The sequence below is a fragment of the Notamacropus eugenii genome, chromosome 5 (assembly GCF_028372415.1).
Source record: "Notamacropus eugenii isolate mMacEug1 chromosome 5, mMacEug1.pri_v2, whole genome shotgun sequence".
In the NCBI taxonomy this organism is placed as follows: Eukaryota; Metazoa; Chordata; class Mammalia; order Diprotodontia; family Macropodidae; genus Notamacropus; species Notamacropus eugenii.
In genome coordinates this window covers 61,714,439-61,725,984 of record NC_092876.1, presented here as the reverse complement: position 1 = coordinate 61,725,984, position 11,546 = coordinate 61,714,439, and the positions used below count along the sequence as shown (strand labels likewise).

The 11,546-nt window shown below is 46.1% G+C and overlaps 1 long non-coding RNA gene across 1 annotated transcript; it reads right to left on the bottom strand.

Annotated features, from left to right (window-relative positions):
- Positions 1 to 239: 239 nt before the first annotated feature.
- LOC140508587 (uncharacterized) lies at positions 240 to 10,749 on the bottom strand. The gene is made up of 3 exons (XR_011968468.1): positions 10,679 to 10,749; positions 1,518 to 1,578; positions 240 to 685 (listed from the first exon to the last, which is right to left on the bottom strand). It is a non-coding gene; the product is annotated as an uncharacterized lncRNA (long non-coding RNA).
- Positions 10,750 to 11,546: the final 797 nt, after the last annotated feature.

Genomic DNA, 11,546 nt, shown 5'->3' with positions numbered 1-11,546 from the left:
GGAGAGAGCGCCCCAACAGTGCCCTTGGAGACTGTCCCAGACTGACTGTCCCTTGCCCTCTGAGGCCAAAAGGAGCTGGACTGGGTGATAGAAAGCTGGTATGAGGTGGGAGAACAGTTCTTACGGATGTTGATGGACCACCCCCCACCCCCACCCCCTCCTTGAGGCCAAGGCAGCTCTGAGACAGGGATAAGGAAGCCTTGACTTAGAGAGAGGCAGTGGGTTTTGGAGGATGGGGAAGGGCCGCTCCCATCCCAAGAAATAGTGGAAAGATGGAATGTGTATGGATAAGGACGATCTGAGTTCAAGTGTGTACCTTGCTACTATGGGAACTTTGAGCCCAGGTTTTTTTTCACCTGAGTTTATTGGACTGGGTGATTTCTAAGGTTCCTCTCAGCTCTTGTCTTTTGCTTCCTTGCACAAGGTATAGAGAGCTCCTATTCCCTCTTCAGGGCAGCCCTCTCCCTAAATCCCACCATCTTCCCAGGATCTTTGTGAGCTTTAAGAGGAATGATGTCTCAGCTTCTTGGACAGGTGGTCCCCCAGAAGGCTGTGGGGACAGGAAACTGAGGAGAAAGCTTCCATGGTCAGGACATGTCTGTCAGGGTATATCTGGTTCACCAAATGCAGGAGGTGATGGTGGGCTACAAGAAGGGGGCCTCGATGGGGAAGTCAGCAGAGCTCTCTGGGAGAGAAGAGTGGGTAAAGAACAGATCAGATCTCAGAGCCTGTAACCCTGGAGATACTGTCCTAGGGATCTCGTTGCCAATGTAAAATTGCGGAGGGGGGGGGGGGGGGTTGGACTAGGTAACCTTTGAGGTCACAGGATGAGGAGCTGGAAGAGACTTAGGAGGTCACACTCCAATCTCCTCGGTTTACTAATGGGACCACTAAAGATCAGAGAGGGGTGGTAATGATTTACCTAGTCACACAGCTAGTAAATAGATTTGGAATTCAAACCCAGTTCCCCAGTCTACAAATGCAGCGTCCCTTACATTCCTTCAGGCTCTGGTCTTCTGTGTATCTAGGAATTATAACACCTCACACTTTTGCTAGCATCGTAAATTTATAAATTACTTTCCTCACTACCATCCTGTGAAGTAGATGGCTCAGGAAGTACTATCTTCATTTCATAGATGAGGAAACTGAGGCCCTGAGAGATTAAGTGATTTAGGCCAATATATGTGGAGGATTCACAGACTTGACCTGGGGTATCTCCAGGTCATCTAGATACATCTAGGATATGATGTATCCTAGGATAGACCTCTGACCTGGAAAGAAGTAAAATAACGATAGGGTCTCCACTTTTCTGATTCCCCCAGTCCCCAACCACATCCACTTTCCTGGCTCTCAATTCATCAGAAATAAGGAGTTTCCCCCCCACCTCATATGTGAGTCCCTTGGGAGCCTAGGAGCGCTATAGATGAAGGGAATTAACCTCCACATGGGGCACCCTGTCTGAGCTCTATCGGGGGCTCCTCATCCCTTCTGGCCTAGGGAAGTTTGGATGAACTTACAGTAATATTGGTCACCAGCTAGCTTCCCTTTTCCATGCTGAGCCGGGCTTGTCAGTTTGAGCTGGGGAGGGGAAGGGGAGACAGAGCAATTTAGCTATGGAGGGGGGGGGGGGAGGAGAATCAGGGCTTAAGTCTAGGGCTTTGCCAACTGAGTGGATGCTCAAAGTTCAGACCTTAAAGTAGAGGACCTAGTTACTGTCTTAGTGGTCTGACTATAACCCTTTTTTCCTCCCTTCTCCTCCTCCCTTCTCTCTTGGGAAGATTCTGGGCCCTGAAGGCTCTTTCCCTGTTTCTGAATCCATATATGCCTGAGGTCTTCATCTCTTTGGTCCTCATCATCCAACTGAGGCAGCCTTAGGGGAGATAGGGAGGGGTTACAATTGGCTTACTTCCATCCCTACTCAGGATTTGTGGCATTGGCCAAGCCAGTTAACCTGAGCCCCAGTTTCCTCATCTGAAGAAAGAGGTAATAATACTTCCCCTACTTATCCCCACAGGGTCATGGTGAGGAAAGAGCTTTGTAAACCATAAGGCACTACAGATATGGGGACTGTCATTAGTTTACCACTATTCTTACAGTCTTTTTCTTATGCTTGCTGGGATAGATGGTCTTCTTGGTCTGTGCTCTCAGAACAATGCTACAATTTACAACCTCTCTGTTCCTTCCTGTAGTACTGTCCTGTTTCCCCTGTCCTTCACCATTGCAGTATTATAGTCTCTTGAGGGCAGGGACTATCTCATTTTTTGCTTAATGTAAGGTGTTTAATACAAGCCTGTAAAACTGAATTAAGCTCAATTGCCTGTCCCTCTGGACAGCCCCTGAAATGGACTTGCAGCTCTTGGGGTGGAGGGGTCTGGTCTCCATGACTCCACTGCCCTCCCTAGCCTGACCTGATTTGCAAATTTTTGGAGATGATGGGAACCAGTAATAAGTTTGAGGACTCTCAGGGTGGAATAGAGTCACAGTCTGGCTGCAGCAGTACATCAGCTCTGCTGTCTGACACAGACATACATGCACATGTGCCCACATGTGCACATGCAAGCATTCCCAGATGTAAGAGCAGATGTACATATAAAGGCAGCTGCAGACAAACACCTGAGTGTGCAGGGATCTAGTGATGCTGAGCCACAAGTACAACAGCACACACATGCATACATGTGTCTGGAGATGGGCAGAAAGGATATTTCTCTCTTTCTGTCTCTCTTTCTGTTTCTTTCTCTTTCTGTGTGAATGTACATCTGTACACATAGAAAGGAAACATAAATATGTATGCACATACCAGTCTGCTTACACACACACACACACACACACACACACACACACACACACCACCTCAGTGCACAGGTATATTACATTTACCCAGAACCTAGTCAAGGCCTAGCACAAAGAAGATTTGTAATCAATGCTTGCTGATTGACTGATCGACTGATCGATTGATTTACACATTCAGTTGCATTCCATTCAGCAAACAAAGCTGTGATAGGTCAGACTCTCTGCTTGGAGCTGGTAAAACACACACACACACACACCCTACCCTGCTCATCACAAAAGCAGGCACACAGATAGATGTGTACAAACACACCTGCCCAAAGAACCCAGGTGTGTGCACACGCACACACATACATCTTTGTGATCACAGATGTGCTGACTCAGAAATGCGCAGGGGTCAGCTTCCCCTCACCCGTGCTGTAGGAGGCCCTCTGGTTCTAGCAAAAGCCTCTTCCACGCTGCTTCCAGCTCTGGATTGACCTGCAGCTAGCTGACTTTTTCCACTTCAGGTGGAACCTCCCTCTTCTCTTTCAGATTACCTCCTCCCTGCATTGACTTGGGAGCTGGGGCTGTGCCCCAGGGCCAGAACAGCTACCTTAAGTATCTATCTGTTTGTCTCTTCTCTCCTCTCCTTCTCTCTCTGTCTCTCTCATCTCTTTCTCTCCCTCTTCCCTCTCTCTCTGTGTCTCTTTTCTCTGTCTCCTCTCTCTCCTCTTCTCTTTCTCTCTCCTCTCTCTCCCTCTCCCTCTGTCCCCACTCTTTCCTTTCTTTCTCTCCTTCTCTCATCTCTCTCCCTCCCCCCTTTCTTTCTCTCTGTCTCTCTCTCTCCTCTTCTCTTCTCTCTCTCCCTCTCTCTCCTTCCCCTTCTCCCTTTCCTTTCTCTCTTTTTCTCTCCCCCTCTCCTTTTCTCTCTCTCCCTCCCTCCCTCTGTCTTCTCTTTCTTTTCTCTGTCTCTGTCTCTTCCCCCCTCTCTTTCCTCTCTTTCTCTTTTCTCTCTTTTCTCTAAGTCTCTTCCCCCTTCCCTCTCTCTTTCTTCTCTATCCCTCTCCCTTCTCTCTTTCCTCTCTGTGTCTATCTCTGTCTGTCTGTGTGTCTCTCTCCTCCCCACCCCCAGGCATGGGGAGACAGGGTGGCCAGCTGGAAAGAACCTGGCATTTGGAGCCAGATGACCTAGTTTTGAATTCTGGCTGTGCTCCTTACTAGCTATTGAAAGTCTCTTCACCTGTTGGGCCCAAGCTTTTCATCTGTAAAATGGGACTGGGGGTTGGACTAAATTATCTTTCCAGGCCCTTCCAACTCTAAACTCTATGTATGATCCAGACTTGTTGTATGACTTGGAACAAGTAGCTGTTCTTCTCTGGGACTGTCTGATGATAATGATGAGTGTGATGATGGTATGCATTTCCTAAGCACCTTAAGATTCATAGTCCTTTCCTCAGAACAGTTCTCTGGAGTATATAGAAAGGAATTACGATGATTGTTTTATAGAGGAGGAAAGAGAGGTCCAGAGAGGTTAGGAGGTGATTTGTCCAATATCCCACAGTCTGGAAAGTGGCCCGAACCCAGTCTCAAATCCATGGGGAGCGATTTCCTCAGCCTGCCTTTTGGAGGGGAGTGGCGAAGGGTTTTGATTTTGACAAAGAAGAACATCCTGGCTGAACGATAATAGCTGTATAGGTGGCTCAGTGGTTACAGCTTTGGGCCTAGAGTCAGGAAGATGTGAGTTCAAATCCAGCCTCAGACACTTGCAGGTCATGTGACCTCTTTTGTTTACTTTAATACACTGGAGAAGGAAATGGCAAACCACTCCATTATCTTTGCCAAGAAAACCCCATGGACAGGATGGTCCATGGGGCCATGAGGTGTTGGACATGACCAAACAGCAACACAAAGAACAGGGAGACTCAGGTCTAACCAAGGCTGGAGGCAGAATTGTTAGGAGGGGACTGCCTAGGGTATCTTCTCGCCGTTGGGAAGACTGGCTGCATCTCTGCTTCCAGATGGGGATTGTTGGTCTTCTCCCCTCTTCTCTGTCTTCAGGTCTTCCCCCACTAGACACAGAGAGCAGCCACTTGTACCAAGGAGAAGGGGCCATCGTAATCCCTAAACTCCACCTCTATCATCTTCTCTGAGGGTCCCAAACAGGAAGGGGGATTTCCAGCCCAGGGCAAGGGGCTGAAAGATTTTGTGTTTACATCACTTTGAGTATTTTTATCCCCAAGTGTGCACTATTTTTAGGATGGTGACTCAAGCAGAGAGAAGGAAAAGCAGAAAAGCAAGGAGTCCTGGGTGGGGAGTTTATAGGTTCAGAGGATTTCCAGCTGGAAAGGATCTTTGAGATAATATTGTACATCCAGAGAAGCTGAGCAAGTCACTCAACCCTGTTTACCTCAGTTTTCCTGATCTGTAAAATGAGCTGGAGAAGGAAATGGCAAACCACTTCAGTATCTTTGCCAAGAAAACCCCAAATGGGGTCACAAAGAGTCAGACTTGACTGAAATGACTGAATAACCACACGAGAAGGGAGGTGAGTTGGCTAAAGTGGCATAGTTAAGTGGCAGAAGCAGAATATGTTTTAGGAAATGTCATTGCTGGAGCTTGCAGGGCTCAGGCCCAGATCAGTCAGACCTAGAGGTGTGTGTGACCAGATGGGGTTCAAGGCTTTATTCTCAGTGAGTTCTAGCCTTTCTTCTTCTTCACTCACACTCCCAAAGTCTCCCTGATGGGAATGTGGCCTGGCTTGGCTTAGCACCTGTTGGCCCTATGGACTGCATTTAATACAGAATGCAAGAGATTCAGCAATTTGGAAGTTGAACCAGTGGAAATAGCATATCTTCTTTGTATGACATTTCATAGCCTGCAAAGTCGTCAGTCAGTCAGTCAGCATGCATTGATTAACTAGGCAACTAGGTGGTGCAGTATATAGACTGCTGGATCTGGAGTCAGGAAAACCTGAATTCAAATCTGGCCTGTGATTCTAGACAAGTCACCCTGTTTGTCTCAGTCTCCTTGTCTGTAAAATGAGGATAATAATAGCACTTCCCTCCCTATTTGTGATGATAAAATGAGATAATGTTTTAAAGCACTTTACAAACATTAAAGTGATATATAATTGCTAGCCATGATGATGATGATGATGATGGTAATGATGATGAGGATGATGCAACTACTGTGTGCCAGGTGCTGTGCTTTCCCCTTGAGGGACCTAGAGAAGTCAGAAAAATAAAGCTTAGAGAGGGAAAGTAAAATGCCCACTATCAAACAGCTAGTAAGTTTTGAGGTTAAGGACTGAAACTTGGGTCTTTTGGGTTTGGGTCAGAGCTCTTCTACATCACAACACGCCAAGGGCATTGGGATGAGGGTTTTCTCGTTATACTTCTCCCATTGCCACTACTGCTCAAAGGTAGTTCCAGTTGGACCTGTTCCAGTCCAACAGCCAAGAAGTAGAAGGGAGAGTCTAGAATCCACATTTTGACTCATTCCACTCCATTCCATGTCACAGCATCATTTTGGTAACCTGATAACTCCAATTGTCCTAGAGACTCCTTTCCACCTCAGAGGTCTCTTCCTGCCACATGAAATACTATCTGGGATGAAGGGAGTGCTGATGAAGTTGGTTCATCAACTTTTTGTTAAACTTGTCCAGTTGGAAGGCTCTGGACATGCCTTATCTCTCCTTTGCCAGTCATCCCACCATCCCCTCTTGGAAAAGAGCCCTAGGAAGGTGAGTGAGATGGCCAGGAAGTGTGGTTTGGAAGGAAGGAGGGATGGAGATTCCTCAGGCACTGGGAGAAAAAGTGTCGCTGAAAGTCCAAGATTTATGCTTTGATGTCTTCAATCAACAAGTCCTACCCAGCTCTGACATTCTATATTCTTTTGGACTTTATTTTTTAAAATATATATTTATTTCATTGGGCAGCTAGGTAGCACAGTGGATAGATGAGTGATACTCATCTTCTGAGTTCAAATCTGGCCTCAGATACTTACTAGTTTTGTGACCCTGGGCAAATCACTAAACTCTGCCTTAGTTCCTTATTTGTAAAATGAACTGGAGAAGGAAATGGCAAACCACTCCAGGATCTTTGCCAAGAAAAACTCAAATGGCGTCACAGAGTCAGATATGACTAAAACTACTGAACAATAACATTTATTTCATTAAATCTTTCCCAATTACATGTAAATTTTTAAAAACAGTCATTAGAAAAATTCTGAGTTCCAAATTCTCTCTCTCCCTTTCACTCCTCCCCACTCCTTGAGAAAGAAAGCAAGTTAATATTGATTATACATGTGAAGTCATGCAAAACATGTTTCCATATTAACCATGACATTCGATATTCTAAGATCTCTTCAAGTATTTTATATGCTAAGGTCCCTCCATCCTCTGACAGTTTGTGTTCTAAAACTCTTTCTAGCTCTAACACTCTATGTTCTAATGTCCTTGATAGCTCTGATATTCAGGCTACTTTTATCTCTGACATTATGTTTCAAGGTCCTGTCTAGCTCTGAAATCCTCTTTTAAGAGCATTTCTAGTTGCCTAGATTACAGGGAGCTTGCTGGAGAGACTCTAGATTTGGGATCTATAAGCTCCATGATGTCAGTGAGCCTTTGGAAGATTATCTTCTATCAGAAGATGGCAGGATGCTAGAAGGAGTGGATTTTCATGAGAGGAGAGATTGATAGGGAAGGGTGTTGTTACAGCTTGTCTGGGATTATGACAGGTCAGGTTAGGCTAAAGAACATCCTCTCACTCTATTGCACTTTATTGTTTACAGTACTCGCACACATACACACTTAAATATCATGTATGGTGCATCTGGGCCACTGAGAAAGTTTACATAAGGGGAGGGAAGTGGAAAGGATCTATGAAAAGATGGTAGAGAATGAGAACAGTAAGGACTCCTGTTTCTTCTCCGCACTCTGGTCAGCTGGGATAAACCAGGGAGCCAGTAGTTGTCCTGAGGCCCAGGGACCAAGCACCAACATTTCAATTGTCATTCAGTATAATTCTATGAGACAGTTGGATCTCTAATGTCCTTTCCTGATCTGATATGTTCCCACATTCTATATTCTTAGGTTCCTTATAGCTCTTAAATTCTCTCTCTCTCTCTCTCTCTCTCCCCTCCCTACCTCTCTTTCTCTCCCTTTTCCTCCCTCCCCCTCCCGTGTGTGTATGTGTGTGTGTGTCAAATTCATATAGGTGTTGTTGGGGGAGGGGGGGAGGAGATTGCTCCTGTTTATTAAGGAGCAAGGGCAGGTGCTTTGAGTAGGTGCTTGCATTGTGTTTCGGGTACAGGTGTTTCATTGTTGCTGCCACATTACTTTGAAGTATTTGATGGGCAGGAGTCTGATCCCTGCATTTAATGAAGATGGTTTGACCCTGGTTGATGTTCAAAGCAGATAAGGCACTCTTCGATTGGGAGAGTGCTGTAACTATAATGAGATATGAAACAGACACTTGCAAATACAAACTCCATGTGCATTGCCATAGTGCTTTGTGTGTATTGGGATGGAAATGTTAGGATTAGATTATTCTGCTTGAGCAGAACTTCCTCCCTTCAGATGTGCTGTCCAAGGTCCTGAAACCCTGGCTGCCCATTTACTGTGTAGTTCCTATCCTGGCCAGCAGAGGGCTACCCCAGACCATTGTCCAGTATTTGGCACAGGTGGGAAGGGGAAAGGGGAAGGCACTCCTAAAAACTGGGTTTAGATTTTGGTATGTAGAGAGTAATGTCCCTGAAGTAGCTATTAAGAAGTTGGGGGTAGGGATTGGGGAACAAGTCCACCAAACATGGGGGATACTTAATGATTTTTAAAGTCACTGAATATTAGACAACCCTTAGAATGTAGACTATCAACTGTAAAGAACTTTGGAACATAGACTATAAGAGTAATCTTAAAATATAGAATATGAGCGTTAGGAAATATCTAGGCCAACTCCACTTTACAGAGGAGGGAAATGTAGTACCACTTGAGACTTTGACTCTTGGGGAATCAGACCAATTCTGCTCTTAGGCACCCTAGCTTAGCTCAGCTGTCCCCAGAGGGTGGGCAGGGGTGGGCATGGCACAGATGGGGCCCAGGATTCTCTGAAGTTCTGCAGTCCAACCTTGTGTCCTTGTCAGTACTTGCAGCATTTTGTAGCAGGGTCAGCCCTTGCTGGCTTGATGGCATGTTTCCAACCCTAGTGCTATGTGGGAAATATCTGTGATTCTCTCCTTTGCCCTTCCTGTGGCTGCAGCAATTGTAACCCACAAACTACCCTCACCAGCCCCAGAGGAACCCATGTTGTTCTCTCTTTCCTTTGTTCCTTCCTGCTTGTTGACTGGGTTTCGTGTGTGTGTGTGTGTGTGTGTATTTGTGTTTAGTGTGCGTGGGCTTGATGTGTGTATGTACTTCTGTGTTTACATGGTGGGGGTGCATAAAGACCCAGAGTTGTTTTTCTGCTTAGGTAATCTCAGGGGTCCTATTTCTTTAGAAAGGGTGGGAAGTGCTTAGGGACAGGGGAGGAGCATGGAAGGTGTTCATTTTGAACCATTTTGGCCCCCGAAGATGGATGCCTTTCTGTTGCCAGGGATACTTGACTAGGCTTGATTGATTGCCTGGTCTTTTCAGGGGACTGGCAGGCCTCTGATGGATGCCAAGAGTGACAGGATATGGGGAACAGAGCAGATGGGTCAAGAAGAATGATTATTTCTGTGCCACTGGTCTGAGTGGGGATCAGTTCTGGGGCAGAAGAAGGGAAGGGCCCTGGGGAGGGAACCAAGACTGGCCTCACTGATAGAAGAGTTGCCCCTCCCCTTCCCAATGTCTGTTTGAAAGGATCTCTAAGATATCATCACAGCATATAGAACTGAAAAGGACCTTTGAAATCATCTGCCCCCCCCATTTTGTATTGTTATTATTATTTCTTATGGATGAGTTAAGTGAAACCAAGATAAAAGAAAACTATTTGCCAAAGTAACACAAATAATAAATAGCCAAATAGGGGTTTGAACCCAGGTTCTCTGACTCCCAATCCAGGGCTCTTCTCATCATGTTATGGTCCTTGCAGGAGCAGAGAGCAGGGTAAGGAGGGAGGGGCTAGGTGAAACATCTGTTGCCATCATCACTGGTAATAATGACAAAGCCAACACACGTGTCTTCAGCACCAGCTGTGTGTAAAAACCAGTGCAAAATGCTAGGGATCCAAAGGTGAAAATCCCAGTTTAAAAGCAATGTGACATCCTCGTAGGGGCCACGGGATGTGCACACAGATTACGAGTACTAAGCAACTTGAAATGGGATGGGGGCCAAGGAGTGAGGCAGATGTTGGGAGACAAGAAAGGTCACTTTCATCTGGGGGAGGTGGTGAGGAGGCCTGAGCTAGGCCTTGGAGAAAGAGAAAGATTTCAAGAGAAGGGAATGGATTGCTAAGAGAAAGGACAGCTTGATGGCCAAGGGCATGACAAAATCTCCAAACAGCTGAGTCCATTTTGGTCGGAAAAGGAACTAAGAGGAGCGGGAGATGAGTGCAAAGGAAGGTTGAAGCCAGATAGTAGGATAAGCTATGGATTTTTATGAGTAATAATAAATTAATCTGTGATTAGAACTATCATGTATTTGTGGAGAGCTTTAAACTTTTTTCAGAACATTTTTGCATACACTTATCTAATTTTAGTCTTACAACACCCCTGTGATATCGGTAAGATAGAGGTTGCCATCCTCACTTGACGAAAGAAAAATTAGTCCCAGAAAAAAGAATATACTTTCCCAAGGTCAGATGAGCAGATGTTCAGGAATTAGAACCCAGACCTGCTGATTCTCAGGCCAGTGCTTTTTCTACCTTATTCAGCTCTGAGGCAGAAGAGCCAGCATCGTGGGGTTGGGATTGTCCTTCAGCAGAGTCCTTACCTGTTGTCCAAGGAAAGCCCTCTGCCTGGTTCCTGGGGATGTGTGTTGCCTTGGATTTGGGGATGTGGGTGGACCAGTCCTACCTCCCTTGCGTGAGCTCAGAGCCATTATTCCTTCACAAGTGTCTGTCAATGATGTCTCAGGAACATACAATGCAGGCAGGCAGCCTGGCTCAGCCTTGACATTTCTCTGAAAGTGGGCTGGGAAGGTGGGGTGTGGGACAGGGCTCCTGGGAGAGGTGGGTGGGAGCACTCAGAGTTCATCTCAAGAATGAATCTTTAAAGTGGAAACTTCAAGTTTGGGAGCCCTTGTGCCCCTGTCAGGTCCTCCTCTGACTTGCCAAATACACCCATTGGAGAGGTGCCTGGGGAGGGCTAGAAGTCACCAGATTAGAGCCAGTAGAGATTTCAAAGAACTTCCAGCCCATCATCTCACAGGGAAGAAAATGAAGGCCTAGTTCAGGACTCCTTCCAACTCAGCTCTTACTTGGCAGCTTTGGCCTTCCCTGACTTGCTGAGGACCCCAGCTCTGAACCTGCAGCATTGTGACCACCTAATGAAGTATTGTCTATTAGAAAGCACACCAGACTGGGAGTTCTAACTCTGACTCTACCCCTCACTTGCTGCTGTCTGTCTTTAGATAAGTCATTTCCCCTTCCACCTCCCCCCCCACCCCCCGCACTTCCCCGCCACCTTGTGGGGCCCATAATCTATAAAGGGAGACACTTGGGCAAGTGGAGAACTTCTGATGTCCCTTTCAATTCCTAAGATTCCATCTTTTAAGGTTCCAGCTCTGACATTTTATATCCTAAAGTCCTTCCTAGCTCTGGCATTCTGTGCTCCAAGGTCTTGTTTAACTGACATTTTCT